A 15272-nucleotide genomic window follows, 5' to 3' on the forward strand; every position below is an offset into this window, starting at 1 on the left:
CTGGAGTAGTCCTTTTCCTTGGTCCTTCTTTTCCAAGACCTTCTCACCAGCGGAGAAGAATTATTTCATCAGGGACAGGGAGTTGCTAGCCATGAAGTTGGCCTTCTCAGAGTGGAGACATCTCTTGGAGGGGGCTTGTTTTCCCCTCCAAGTCTTCACAGACCACAAGAATTTGGTGTACTTGCAGACAGCCCAGCGGCTAAATTCTCGCAAGGCCAGATGGTCCTTGTTCTTCTCCCGGTTTCATTTCACCCTCCATTTTCTTTCTGGGGAGAAGAACATTGGTGCCAACGCTCTCTCTAGCTCCGTTGTATCATCTGAGAAGGAGGAAGAGAAGCCTCAGCTTTTTTGTCCCCACCGAGAGCCTGAGAACTGTAGCCCCGGTTTTGCTAGAGTCTGTGCCTCCGGGCAAGACTTTTGTACCATCTAGTCTGCATCCGGAGGTTCTCTCTTGGGCTCATTTGTCCACGGTGGATGGACATTTTGGGTCCAAAAGGACATCTGAGCTACTGGCGAGGACAAACTGGTGGCCTCATATGGCTCGTGACGTCGCAGACTGTGTTCGGGCGTGTGTCTCTTGCGCCAAGAACAAGTTTCCTCGGCAACGGACAGCTGGGTTGCTTTTCCCCCTGCCGGTGGCGGACAGGCCCTGGGAGATGGTCTGGATGGATTTTGTCAGAGGTGTATCTAGGGTTTCTGGCACCCGGGGCAAGAATTCATCTTGGCCCCCCCAAGGACATATGCGATTTTCACAATTAGTAATGTACCGACGAGCTCCTCTCCCTAATGCTCTCAATGATCAGTGAAAAACTGAGAGAAGCAGGAAGAGAAGCTCATCACAGGATCACAAGTATGAAAGTCGCATATGAGTGAAGTGTCCATGGGACGACTACTGGAACCTGCAGAGCTGAATCCTGACATTGCAGACTTCTGAATTCTCACAACTAATGCACTGCACACTTTTAGGATTCTCCCTTGCCTGTGGACAGTCATGTCAGCACAAGCATGCAATTTGTATACCTCTGGCCACATTCCGACTAGACGTGCCTGGCCTCACTCAGTTCACTTTCATTGAGTGAGACCACACATGTCTAGTCAGCACATGACTGCATGTATCTAAATCGCCAGCATGAGAGAATCCTGACAGCATGCAGGGCGCACTGTGAAAATTCAGAAGTCTGCAGTCACAAAGAATAACTGCAGACTCATTACAAACCTGGACATCCCCTTTAAAGCTCCTAACATAAATAAAATCATGAGTTAGTTAGCATCACACATAACATTTACATCGAGGTACCTTATAGATAACGTCGTCTCTGGAGTCATTCTCCTTCTTTTCTTCATCTTGTCCAGACCCCATTATGAGTTTTGTCATCCACAGCTCGTTGCTGCAGACTTCCATCTTCTCCGCTCTTTTGCAGAAAATTTCCACATGATACCCTTAACGATACAAGTGTCATTAAAATGCTCCTTAATAAAAAATTGCCCCTCATTATATTGTCTGCACAAAATATGACCCCCACACTGTCCCTCTTATGCTCTTCACACTGACCTCTCCTTTCCATACCGGCCCCCTCTTCACACTGTCCTCTCATACTGTGTCCCCCCTATAGGGCCCAATAGTATTTATACTGTACTCTATTATCACACTCCCCCTTCCTGGTATACTGTCCTCTCCTCACTGTACCCACACAATGTCCCTCCATGCTACACCCCCACTATTCAGTTTCTATTCTGTGCCCACTCACTTTTGTTCTCCCATACTGTCTCCTCACACTATTCCCCTCCCTCCTCATACTGTCTCTTCTCACATCCCCCTGTTCACCAAACTGTCGCCTCATATATTTACCCCCTCACTTTACCACCCTCATACTGTGCCCTCATTCTCTGTTTCCTCATACATGCCCCCCATTCCCCCATACTGTTTCCTAATAGATGCCCCCAATTCCCCCATACTGTTTCCTAATACATGCCCCCCATTCCCCAATACTGTTTCCTCATACATGCCTCCAATTCCCCCATATTGTTTCCTCATACATGCCCCCCATTCCCCCATACTGTTTCCTCATACATGCCCTCCATTCTCCGTACTGTTTCCTCATACATGCCCCCAATTCCCCCATATTGTTTCCTCATACATGACCCCATTTCCCTGTACTGTTTCCTCATATATGCCCCCATCTCCCCTTTTGCTCTTCATTTTGTGTCCTCAAATCTCCCCCACACATTAAATCCCCCATCCCCACTCCAAATCTCACCCCACACATAATAAATTCCTCCATCCCCAAATTCTACCCACACATAATAAATCACCCTATCCCCACTCAAATTGTCCACACACATATTATTGTCCTCTACCCCACCCCATCATTGCTCTCTTCACCACCTCCATCACTGCTTTCTCCGTCACGCCCATCATTGCCCATTTCACCACCTCCATCATTTCCTCCCCCTAATCCCATCCTTGCCCATTCCACCACTTCCATCATTTCCTCCTCCCCCATTATCCCCATCCTTGCCCATTCCACCACTTCCATCATTTCCTCCTCCTTACCATCCCCATCCTTACCCATTCCACCACTTCCATCATTTCCTCCTCCACCACCATCCCCATCCTTGCCAATTCCACCACTTCCATCATTTCCTCCTCCACCACCATCCCCATCATTGCCCTCTCCCTGTCAGCCCCATCATTGCCCTCTCCTCCCCTACCACCCCCATCATTGCCCTCTCCTCATCAGCCCCATCATTGCCCTCTCCTCCCCTACCATCCCCATCATTGCCCTCTCCCCATCAGCCCCATCATTGCCCTCTCCTCCCCCACCATCCCCATCATTGCCCTCTCCCCGTCAGCCCCATCATTGCCCTCTCCTCCCCCACCATCCCCATCATTGCCCTCTCCCCATCAGCCCCATCATTGCCCTCTCCTCCCCCACCATCCCCATCATTGCCCTCTCCCCGTCAGCCCCATCATTGCCCTCTCCTCCCCCACCATCTCCATCATTGCCCTCTCCTCCCCCACCATCCCCATCATTGCCCTCTCCCCATCAGCCCCATCATTGCCCTCTCCTCCCTCACGATCCCCATCATTGCCCTCTCCCCATCAGCCCCATCATTGCCCTCTCCTCCCCCTATACACACACACCATTTACTTCTCTGCACATTACCCAGCAGCACGCCACACACACACACACCCCCCTCTCACCTCTCCTCGCACTCTGCTGCAGCATCACCATTGCCTTCTTCTGACACAGCCAGCCGCTTAATGATGACGTCATCCAGCGGCACATCTGTGTGAGAGGAAGCGTGTGCAGGAAGCAGAAAGACAGATCGCTGCAGCTCCGCTGCTATTTTCTGTTGTAGGCAGCGGAGCTGCAGGGATTTCTCCCTGCCCACCGCAACCACCCTGCAGGGGCCCCCCTCCACCTCCGCACATGTTGGGAGCCGGCGCTCTGCAGCTTCTCTGTGCTGGCTGTCAGCTTGACAGTTAGCACAGAGAACAGTTGACTCCCAGACTGGGGGTGGCAGAATGCAGCTGCCGGGGGAGACACTGTGGACCGCCACATTAGGCGGCCAAACCACGACCCCTGCTGGCTGCGCCAGGGGCACATGCCCCGGCTGCCCCCCCTAGATACCCCACTGGATTTTGTGGTGGGCTTACCCAAGTCTCGTAGCTGCACCATTATCTGGGTGATCACCGACCATTTTTCCAAAATAGTGCATTTGGTGCCTCTTCCATGGCTACCTTCTGCACGGGCTTTGGCAGTGTTGTTCATCAAGCCTATCTTTCACCTACACAGTATGCCGGACAAAATTGTCAGTGACTGGGGTCCCTAGTTTGTGACTCGATTCTGGAGAGGGCTTTGTCGTCTACTCAGTATTGAGTTAAATCTCTCCTCGGGATATCATCCCAAGACGAATGGGTTGGTTGAGAGGGCCAACCAGACCCTGGTCACATATTTACAACATTTTGTTTCTGCCAGGCAGGATGACTGGGCATCCTTGCTACCGTGGGCGGAGTTTGCGCTTAACAATGCCGTAGCCAACTCTCTCTCATTCCTCCTAAATTACGGCCAGCATCCGCGTGTCCCTGTGCCCATGCCCTTGTCTGGGCTGTGGAGGCACAGGACATTTGGGTCCGCACTCAGGATGCCATTCGGGCCTCCAAGGAGAGAATGAGTTCCTCCGCCGATGCACATCGGCGCCCTGCTCCGACCTTTGCTCCTGGTGACTTGTTGTGGCTCTCCGCCTGTAACATCAGGCTGCGAGTTGAGTCCACTAAGTTTGCACCTCGTTACTTGGGTCCCTTCAAGGTCCTCGAACAGGTTAACCATGTGGTCTACCATCTGGCCCTTTCTCCACGCCTAGGCATCACCGACACCTTTCATGTGTCCCTCTTGAAGCCGGTATACATGTCCCCATTTTCCGAGTCATCTGCTGGGACATCGGGTTCGTCTACGGATGATTACGAGGTGAACGCTATTTTGGGGTGCAAGGTGGTATGTGGCAAAAAATTCTATTTGGTGGACTGGAAGGGTTATGGCCCAGAGGACAGATCCTGGGAGCCTGCTGAGCACATTCAAGCTCCGCAGCTCATTGCTGCTTTTGAGCGTAGCGAGGCCCAAGGGGGGGTAATGTTAGGGGTCGAGTTCCCACCTCTGCACAGGGGAATCTCAAACCATCTCCACTGTGGACTCCCATTCTTCTCCAGCCGCAGTGGAGCCTGCTCAGCAGTGATGTCGGTCCCAGCATCTGGCTCAGCCTGATACTGTGCGGATGGTTACTGCTGCCTTTCCAGGCTCAGCCATTATAGCCAGTACTGGTCAGCGGCGAGCAGACGTTTCTGGGCTGAAGTCCTGCTTTTCCCCTTTTGAGCATGCCCGGGGTAACACCTCTCATTGGAGGTCGGGGGTCACATGCTCAGGTAGTGCGGTAGCTCCCATTGGTCCTCTAGGAAGGTCCTGAAGTTGCTCAAGTACTGTAGCAGCTCCCATTGGTCCTCCAGGAAGGTCCTGAAGTTGCTGCAGCTATAAAAGGTTCGCATGGCTGTATCAGCTTATGTTATGAGCTTTACCTACTCAGTGGTCTTGTCTGCTTGTGGTCACGGTCCGGCTGAAATAAGCCACTAGAATACCGGTACCTCCGGTGAGGAGTTTGTATGGTGAATTCAGGGCTGGCGTAAAGCCATTAGAATTCCGGCTCCAATGGAGAGGAGGTGTTTGTGTGCTTGCTACTCCCTGACAACTGATTGCTTTTGCTCTGTTAGGCATCTGTATTCCCCTGTGATGCTAACAGGGCACAGCGTTTTCCCTTCTTTTCTACTGCCATATTGTGCCACCATTTGCTAGCAGCAGGTTGGTCTCCTGCACGGTGGACCCCGGGCTGCGAACGCACCAACAATAATATCTAAATATACCCGGTGTGTTCAACCAGCCCTAACATCAGTTTTAAGTATGTAGGACATTTTGATCTCATCTGAGCAATTATTTTTTTTATAGGAAGCATGAACAGAAAACAATTGATCAATAACACTGGTCAACAGCATTTTTGGTGCCAAAGATATTTCATCGAATTTAGGGTATTTTTGGGGTGCTGATTCTGAATATGTCATCAGTTTTGCCAGATTGGCTCAAGTTTTTGAGATTTTTGGTATCTTATTTATAGCACTTGTTGGTAAATGCGACGCATCATCTCATTAATTTCTTTGGATTAGTACTTGAACTGAGCAGTTCTCAATATAGTTTTGTGTTAATTAGTGTTCTAAAAGTTTGTTCATAGCTTGATTTTTGCACTAACTTTATGTTGTTGTCTGTTTTCCAGTGAAAAGCATGAACTCATCAAGAAGAAGTTGTCTTAACGATCCAGACTCATTCTGTTACATTTGTGGTGAATAAACACTGCCAAAACATAGAAGAAACATAACAGACTTCGTAAAAAAAGTGTATTTTGCCTATTTTGGGGTTATGCTTGGGGACCAAGACAAGTTTTGGGCACCACACATAGTGTGCAAAGCATGTATCGAATTATTACGAAAATGGAGCAAAGGACAAAGAAAAAGCTTCAAATTTGGTGTTCCAATGGTGTGGAGAGAGCCAAAAAATCATCATGATGACTGTTATTTATGGTAAACACAGGTACAGGCACATCTTCACAATGAGGGACAGGCCTTCTTGCAGATTCCATGTTACTCCCATTTTCGTTTCTTATGCTTATTGAATCCTTGCACTTGCACTGCACAGAAATAACAGTCATCATGATGATTTTTTGGCTCTCTCCACACCATTGGAACACCAAATTTGAAGCTTTTTCTTTGTCCTTGGCTCCATTTTCGTAATAATTCGATACATGCTTTGCACACTATGTGTGGTGCCCAAAACTTGTCTTGGTCCCCAAGCATAACCCCAAAATAGGCAAAATACACTTTTTTTTACGAAGTCTGTTATGTTTCTTCTATGTTTTGGCAGTGTGTATTCACCACAAATGTAACAGAATGAGTCTGGATCGTTAAGACAACTTCTTCTTGATGAGTTCATGCTTTTCACTGGAAAACAGATAACAACATAAAGTTAGTGCAAAAATCAAGCTATGAACAAACTTTTAGAACACTAATTAACACAAAACTATATTGAGAACTGCTCAGTTCAAGTACTAATCCAAAGAAATTAATGAGATGATGCGTCGCATTTACCAACAAGTGCTATAAATAAGATACCAAAAATGTCAAAAACTTGAGCCAATCTGGCAAAACTGATAGCATATTCAGAATCAGCACCCCAAAAATACCCCAAATTCATTAAAATATTTTGGACACCAGAAAAATTTTTTTTTTTTGTTGACCTGTGTAATCAACTAAAATTTTTATAGATATGTACACTGTATAATGTTAGAGAGCTATAAGTCCGAAGTCTAGGACTGACGTATACCTTAACACCACGCCTATTGGCAATGGGGAGGGGGTTGGGCATGCAAGTATCTTTCCGCTCACTACCAGGGGCGTTGCATATTTGAGAATGCCTATTAAATCCATTTAATGTAATAGGTTTTTGGCAATGAGCGTGCCTCATGGATAGAATTAATAGAAGGAAGATTGGCTACCACTAAATATGTGTAACTTGAAACATCCGTTACCAATACAGCGCCCGACACTATTTCTTACATACAATAGAAAAACCATCTGATGAAAGTCTGAATTTTAAGACCAAAACATTACTTTGTTTTGGATTTCACTACAGATAAAATCATTATTATCTTTCACTAACCTTCTGGAATGCCATACTCTCTTTTTTGATATTGTACTCAGGGCCAGACTCTGACAGGTTGGGGCCCCTGTGCAAAAGATATCTATTGCCCCCCCTCCTTTTAGTGCGACAAAGCTACAGATATATATAATATATATATATATATATATATATATATATATATATATATATATATATATATACTAGATGGCAGCCCGATTCTAAAGAATCGGGAGTCTAGAATCCATATATACTTTATTTATTCAAATGTAAGAATAATACAATTAATAAATAATAGTAAGAAAGAACAAAAAATGGCTGCACTCACCAGCTCTTGACAATTCTTGACAGTACGGCACATTTCTGATTGGTCGCTCGCGGCAGGCGGCAACCAATCAGAAAAGTGCCGCGCACCACGAAGGCATATATCTTTGTCCACCCTGAGCGGGTGTAGGACGCTGGTGACGTCACTTATCTCCGGACATTATCTCCGGACAAAGCCACGGAAGTTGGCACAAATTGCCGGAAGTAGTATTCTAGGCAATTATATATTAGATTTTAATGTTATCAGTGTTTACCTTTGAACGTTTATATTGTATTGTCCTGTCACCAGCCATGTGTACGATTATCGGCCGAAAGCCTCTATGGAACCAATAATCACCCCATGTAAAGGTATCTTTATAAGTTAAAGATTCAGAATACTATGACTTTTATCATATCCTGAACAGTCAAGTTTTTTATGAACCGTTAAGGTTTTCTGGTTGAAGTAAAAAAAACTCTGAGTGTTTACAGTTTGAAACCATAAAATGTTGAAAAATTATGTCATTCTTGAGTATATCACTCAATGGTGCTCATAAACGTGTCAAATTTGATCTATAATATACTTTAATATACGTTACTTTAATCTTTAATATACTTAAGAACAGGGCCCCAGACATCACACAGGGGGTCTGAAACACCGCACAGTGGTCCAAAATATCGCTGTGCTCTGCCTGGGGCCCCATATGCTGCCTGGGGCCCCTGTGCTCTGCCTGGGGCCCCATGTTCTGCCTGGGGCCCCTGTGCTCTGCCTGGGGCCACTGTGCTCTGCCTGGGGCCCCATATGCTGCCTGGGGCCCCTGTGCTCTGCCTGGGGCCCCATAGGCTGCCTGGGGCCCCTGTGCTCTACCTGGGACCACTGTGCTCTGCCTGGGGCCCCATATGCTGCCTGGGGCCCCTGTGCTCTGCCTGGGGCCCCTGTGCTCTGCCTGGGGCCCCATGTTCTGCCTGGGGCCACTGTGCTCTGCCTGGGGCCCCATAGGCTGCCTGGGGCCCCTGTGCTCTGCCTGGGACCACTGTGCTCTGCCTCGGGCCCCATATGCTGCCTGGGGCCCCTGTGCTCTGCCTGGGGCCACTGTGCTCTGCCTGGGGCCCCATAGGCTGCCTGGGGCCCCTGTGCTCTGCCTCGGGCCCCATATGCTGCCTGGGGCCCCTGTGCTCTGCCTGGGGCCACTGTGCTCTGCCTGGGGCCCAATATGCTGCCTGGGGCCCCTGTGCTCTGCCTGGGGCCCCATATGCTGCCTGGGGCCCCTGTGCTTTGCCTGGGGCCCCATGTTCTGCCTGGGGCCCCTGTGCTCTGCCTGGGGCCACTGTGCTCTGCCTGGGGCCCCATGTTCTGCCTGGGGCCACTGTGCTCTGCCTGGGGCCCCATAAGCTGCCTGGGGCCCCTGTGCTCTTCCTGGGACCACTGTGCTCTGCCTGGGGCCCCATATGCTGCCTGGGGCCCCTGTGCTCTGCCTGGGGCCACTGTGCTCTGCCTGGGGCCCCTGTGCTCTGCCTGGGGCCCCATATGCTGCCTGGGGCCCCTGTGCTCTGCCTGGGGCCCCTGTGCTCTGCCTGGGGCCCCATGTTCTGCCTGGGGCCCCTGTGCTCTGCCTGGGGCCACTGTGCTCTGCCTGGGGCCCCATATGCTGCCTGGGGCCCCTGTGCTCTGCCTGGGGCCCCATGTTCTGCCTGGGGCCCCTGTGCTCTGCCTGGGGCCACTGTGCTCTGCCTAGGGCCCCATGTTCTGCCTGGGGCCACTGTGCTCTGCCTGGGGCCCCATATGCTGCCTGGGGCCCCTGTGCTCTGCCTGGGACCACTGTGCTCTGCCTGGGGCCCCATATGCTGCCTGGGGCCCCTGTGCTCTGCCTGGGGCCACTGTGCTCTGCCTGGGGCCCCATATGCTGCCTGGGGCCACTGTGCTCTGCCTGGGGCCCCATATGCTGCCTGGGGCCCCTGTGCTCTGCCTGGGGCCCCATATGCTGCCTGGGGCCCCTGTGCTCTGCCTGGGACCCCATGTTCTGCCTGGGGCTCCTGTGCTCTGCCTGGGGCCACTGTGCTCTGCCTGGGGCCCCATATGCTGCCTGGGGCCCCTGTGCTCTGCCTGAGGCCCCATATACTGCCTGGGGCCCCTGTGCTCTGCCTGGGGCCCCTGTGCTCTGCCTGGGGCCCCATATGCTGCCTGGGGCCCCTGTGCTCTGCCTGGGGCCCCTGTGCTCTGCCTGGGGCCCCATGTTCTGCCTGGGACCCCTGTGCTCTGCCTGGGGCCACTGTGCTCTGCCTGGGGCCCCATATGCTGCCTGGGGCCCCTGTGCTCTGCCTGGGGCCCCATATGCTGCCTGGGGCCCCTGTGCTCTGCCTGGGGCCACTGTGCTCTGCCTGGGGCCCCATAAGCTGCCTGGGGCCCCTGTGCTCTGCCTGGGACCACTGTGCTCTGCCTGGGGCCCCATATGCTGCCTGGGGCCCCTGTGCTCTGCCTGGGGCCCCATATGCTGCCTGGGGCCCCTGTGCTCTGCCTGGGGCCACTGTGCTCTGCCTGGGGCCCCATATGCTGCCTGGGGCCCCTGTGCTCTGCCTGGGTGTAGGACACTGGTGACGTCACTTATCTCCGGACATTAGCTCCGGACATTATCTCCGGACATTATCTCCGGACATTAGCTCCGGACATTATCTCCGGACAAAGCCACGGAAGTTGGCACAAATTGCAGGAAGTAGTATTCTAGGCAATTATATATTAGATGGGCATTTCCTGAAGGAAATACATGGTGCTTGAACAGCGCTACCAGCTTTACAGCAGCACTTTTCACACACGGGACTGGGGGGCGCGCTTACTTTTGCACCCGGGGCCGGGGGCGCGCTTACTTTTGCACCCGGGGGCGCACTTACTTTTGCACCCGGAGGCGCACTTTTGCACCCGGGGGCGCACTTACTTTTGCACCCGGGGGCGCACTTACTTTTGCACCCGGGGGCGCACTTACTTTTGCACCCGGGGCGCACTTACTTTTGGGGCCGCACTTACTTTTGGTGGGCGGGGCTCCTCGGCCTCCGATTTGGTTGGTGGGGCCCCTCGTCCTCCGATTTGGTGGGTGGGGACCCTCGGCCTCCGATTTGGTGGGCGGGGACCGGCCTCCGATTTGGTGGGCGGGGACCCTCGGCCTCCGATTTGGTGGGCGGGGACCCTCGGCCTCAGCTTTGGTGGGCGGGGACCCTCGGCCTCCGATTTGGTGGGCGGGGTCCCTCGGCCTCCGATTTGGTGGGCGGGGACCCTCGGCCTCCGCTTTGGTTGGCAGGGCCCCACGTCCTCTGATTTGGTGGGCGGGGTCCCTCTGCCTCCGCTTTGGTGGGCGGGGCCGCTCGGCCTTCGATTTGGTGGGCGGGGCTCCTCGGCCTCCGATTTGGTTGGTGGGGCCCCTCGGCCTCCGATTTGGTGGGCGGGGCCCCTTATCCTCCGATTTGGTGGGCGGGGACCCTCGGCCTCCGATTTGGTGGGCGGGGCCCCCCGGCCTCCGATTTGGTGGGCGGGGCCCCTCGGCCTCCGATTTGGTTGGCGGGGACCCTCGGCCTCCGATTTGGTGGGCGGGGACCCTCGGCCTCCGATTTGGTGGGCGGGGCCCCTCGGCCTCCGATTTGGTGGGCGGGGACTCTCGGCCTCCAATTTGGTGGGCGGGGCCCCTCGGCCTCCGATTTGGTTGGTGGGGCCCCTCGGCCTCCGATTTGGTGGGCGGGGACCCTCGGCCTCTGATTTGGTGGGCGGGGACCCTCGGCCTCTGATTTGGTGGGCGGGGACCCTCGGCCTCCGCTTTGGTGGGTGGGGCCGGGCCCCTCGGCCTCCGCTTTGGTGGGCGGGGCCGCTCGGCCTTCGATTTGGTGGGCGGGGCTCCTCGGCCTCCGATTTGGTTGGCGGGGCCCCTCGGCCTCCGATTTGGTTGGCGGGGCCCCTCGGCCTCCGATTTGGTGGGCGGGGACTCTCTGCCTCCGATTTGGTGGGCGGGGACCCTCGGCCTCCGCTTTGGTGGGCGGGGCCGGGCCCCTCGGCCTCCGCTTTGGTGGGTGGGGCCCCTCGGCCTCCGATTTGGTTGGCGGGGCCCCTCGGCCTCCGATTTGGTGGGCGGGGACTCTCTGCCTCCGATTTGGTGGGCGGGGACCCTCAGCCTCCGATTTGGTGGGCGGGGACCCTCGGCCTCCGATTTGGTGGGCAGGGACCCTCGGCCTCCGATTTGGTGGTCGGGGACCCTCGGCCTCCGCTTTGGTGGGCGGGGCCCCTCGGCCTCCGATTTGGTGGGCGGGGTCCCTCTGCCTCCGATTTGGTGTGCGGGGACCCTCGGCCTCCGCTTTGGTGGGCGGGGCCCCTCGGCCTTCGATTTGGTGGGCGGGGCCCCTCGGCCTCCGATTTGGTTGGTGTGGACCCTCGGCCTCCGATTTGGTGGGCGGGGACCCTCGGCCTCCGATTTGGTGGGTGGGGACCCTCGGCCTCCGATTTGGTGGGCGGGGACCCTCGGCCTCCGATTTGGTGGGCGGGGCCCATCGGCCTCCGATGTGGTGGGCGGGGACCCTCGGCCTCCGATTTTGTGGGCGGGGACCCCTGGCCTCCGATTTGGTGGGCGGGGACCCTCGGCCTCCGATTTGGTGGGCGGGGACCCTCGGCCTCCGATTTGGTGGGCGGGGACCCTCGGCCTCCGATTTGGTAGGCGGGGCCCCTCGGCCTCCGATTTGGTGGGTGGGGACCCTCGGCCTCCGATTTGGTGGGCGGGGACCCTCGGCCTCCGATTTGGTGGGCGGGGCCCCTCGGACTCCGATTTGGTGGGCGGGACCCCTGTTGTGAATTTGGTTTCTGGGCTCCCCCGGTGGTCACTGGTGGTACTGAACTTGTGTGCTTCATCGCCTCTGTTCACCTGTTTCCATCAGGATGTGGGAGTTGTCTATTTAGCCTTGCTCCTCAGTCATTTCTATGCCGGCCAACAATGTTACCAGAAGCCTTTCTGTTGCATGTTCCTGCTCCTAGACTACTATCAGCTAAGTTGGACTTGTAGTCCTAAGTTTGTTTTGCATTTTTGTTCCAGTTCTCTGTGATTGTTTATTTCTGAGGCTGGAAGCTCTTGTGAGCTGGAATTGCCACTCTGGTGTCATGAGTTGATATTAGAGTCTTAAAGTAATTCCAGGATGGTGTTTTGAAAGGGTTTTCAGCTGACTGTGAAGTTCCCTTTTCTGTCTTCCTACTATCTAGTAAGCGGACCTCAATTTGCTGAACCTATCTTCATACTTCGTATGTCAATTTCCTCTGAAATCACCGACAATATATGTGGGGGCTACTGTCTGCCTTTTGGGGAAAATTTCTCTAGAGGTAAGCCAGGTCTGTATTTTCCTCTGCTAGGGTCAGTCAGTTCTCCGGCTGGCGCTGGGCGTCTAGGGATAAAACGTAGGCACGCTACCCGGCCACTGTTATTTGTGCGGTAGGTTTAGCTCACAGTCAGCTCGAGTTCCCATCTTCCAAGAGCTAGTCCTTTTTGTATGCTTTCTATGTTCTCTTGCCATTGAGAACCATGACAGTTTGGCCGGCCAAGGGTTAAAATTATTGGCAGAAGAAAGGAGAGAAAAGAAGTCTGCAGAGAATTTTTTTTTTTTTTTCTGAGTTTGCTCATTAGTTGATTCCTTGCATCTCTGCTTACTGCAGCCTTCGTCTCTCTCCTTCTAATCCTTGAATGGTTCTGACTTCACCTGATGAAAATGGATCCTCAGAGTTTAGCTACAGGTCTGAACAGTCTCGCTATGAAGGTTCAAAGTTTACAGGATTTTGTAATTCAGGCTCCTATATCTGAACCTAGAGTACCTTTGCCTGAATTTTTCTCCGGGGATAGATCTCGCTTCCAGAATTTCAAACATAATTGTAAATTGTTTTTGTCTCTGAGATCTCGCTCCGCTGGAGATCCTGCACAGCAGGTCAGGATTGTAATATCCTTGCTCCGGGGCGATCCTCAGGATTGGGCATTTGCTTTGGCACCAGGGGATCCTGCGTTGCTCAATGTGGATGCGTTTTTCCTGGCTTTGGGGTTGCTTTATGAGGAACCTCATTTAGAGATTCAGGCTGAAAAAGCCTTGATGGCCCTGTCTCAAGGGCAAGATGAGGCTGAAATATACTGCCAAAAATTTCGTAAGTGGTCTGTGCTTACTCAGTGGAATGAGTGCGCCCTGGCGGCGAATTTCAGAGAGGGTCTCTCTGATGCCATTAAAGATGTTATGGTGGGGTTCCCTGTGCCTGCAGGTCTGAATGAGTCCATGACAATGGCTATTCAGATTGATCGGCGTTTGCGGGAGCGCAAACCTGTGCACCATTTGGCGGTGTCTACTGAGAAGGCGCCAGAGATTATGCAATGTGATAGAATTCTGTCCAGAAGCGAACGACAGAATTTTAGGCGAAAAAATGGGTTATGCTTCTATTGTGGCGATTCAACTCATGTTATATCAGCATGCTCTAAACGTACTAAGAAGGTTGATAAGTCTGTTTCAATTGGTACTTTACAGTCCAAGTTTATTCTATCTGTGACCCTGATTTGCTCTTTATCGTCTATTGCCGCGGACGCCTATGTCGACTCTGGCGCCGCTTTGAGTCTTATGGATTGGTCCTTTGCCAAACGCTGTGGGTTTAATTTAGAGCCTCTGGAAGTTCCTATACCTCTGAAGGGTATTGACTCCACGCCATTGGCTAGTAATAAACCACAATACTGGACACAAGTAACTATGCGTATTAATCTGGATCACCAGGAGATTATTCGCTTCCTTGTGTTGTATAATCTACATGATGTGTTGGTGCTTGGATTGCCATGGCTGCAATCTCATAACCCAGTCCTCGACTGGAAAGTGATGTCTGTGTTAAGCTGGGGATGTCAGGGGACTCATGGGGACGTACCTTTGGTTTCCATTTCGTCATCTATTCCCTCTGAGATTCCGGAATTTTTATCTGATTATCGTGACGTTTTTGAGGAGCCTAAACTTGGTTCACTACCTCCGCACAGAGATTGCGATTGTACAATAGATCTGATTCCGGGCAGTAAGTTTCCAAAGGGTCGTTTATTTAATCTATCAGTGCCTGAACACGCTGCTATGCGGGAATATATTAAGGAGTCCTTGGAAAAGGGACATATTCGTCCTTCGTCATCTCCCTTAGGAGCCGTTTTTTTCTTTGTATCTAAAAAAGATGGCTCTTTGAGGCCGTGTATTGATTATCGGCTTTTGAATAAAATCACGGGTAAATATCAGTATCCTTTGCCACTGCTTACTGATTTGTTTGCTCGAATAAAGGGGGCCAAGTGGTTCTCTAAGATTGATCTTCGTGGGGCGTATAATTTAGTGCGAATTAAGCAGGGGGATGAGTGGAAAACCGCATGTAATACTCCTGAGGGCCATTTTGAGTATTTAGTAATGCCTTTTGGTCTTTCAAATGCCCCTTCAGTCTTTCAGTCTTTTATGCATGACATTTTCCGTGAATATTTGGATAAATTTATGATTGTGTATCTGGATGATATTTTGATTTTTTCGGACGACTGGGACTCTCATGTCCAACAGGTCAGGAGTAGTGTTGAGCGATACCGTCCGATACTTGAAAGTATCGGTATCGGAAAGTATCGGCCGATACCGGCAAAGTATCGGATCCAATCCGATACCGATACCCGATACCAATACAAGTCAATGGGACTCAAGTATCGGACGGTATTCCTGATGGTTCCCAGGGTCTGAAGG

The 15272-nt window shown here is 52.4% G+C and overlaps 1 long non-coding RNA gene across 1 annotated transcript in view; it reads left to right on the forward strand.

Annotated features, from left to right (window-relative positions):
• The window catches only part of LOC143810004 (uncharacterized), a 212788-nt gene that overhangs the window by 13636 nt on the left and 183880 nt on the right, over positions 1-15272 (forward strand). The window lies entirely within an intron of this gene.

This window comes from Ranitomeya variabilis, chromosome 2 (genome assembly GCF_051348905.1).
Source record: "Ranitomeya variabilis isolate aRanVar5 chromosome 2, aRanVar5.hap1, whole genome shotgun sequence".
In the NCBI taxonomy this organism is placed as follows: Eukaryota; Metazoa; Chordata; class Amphibia; order Anura; family Dendrobatidae; genus Ranitomeya; species Ranitomeya variabilis.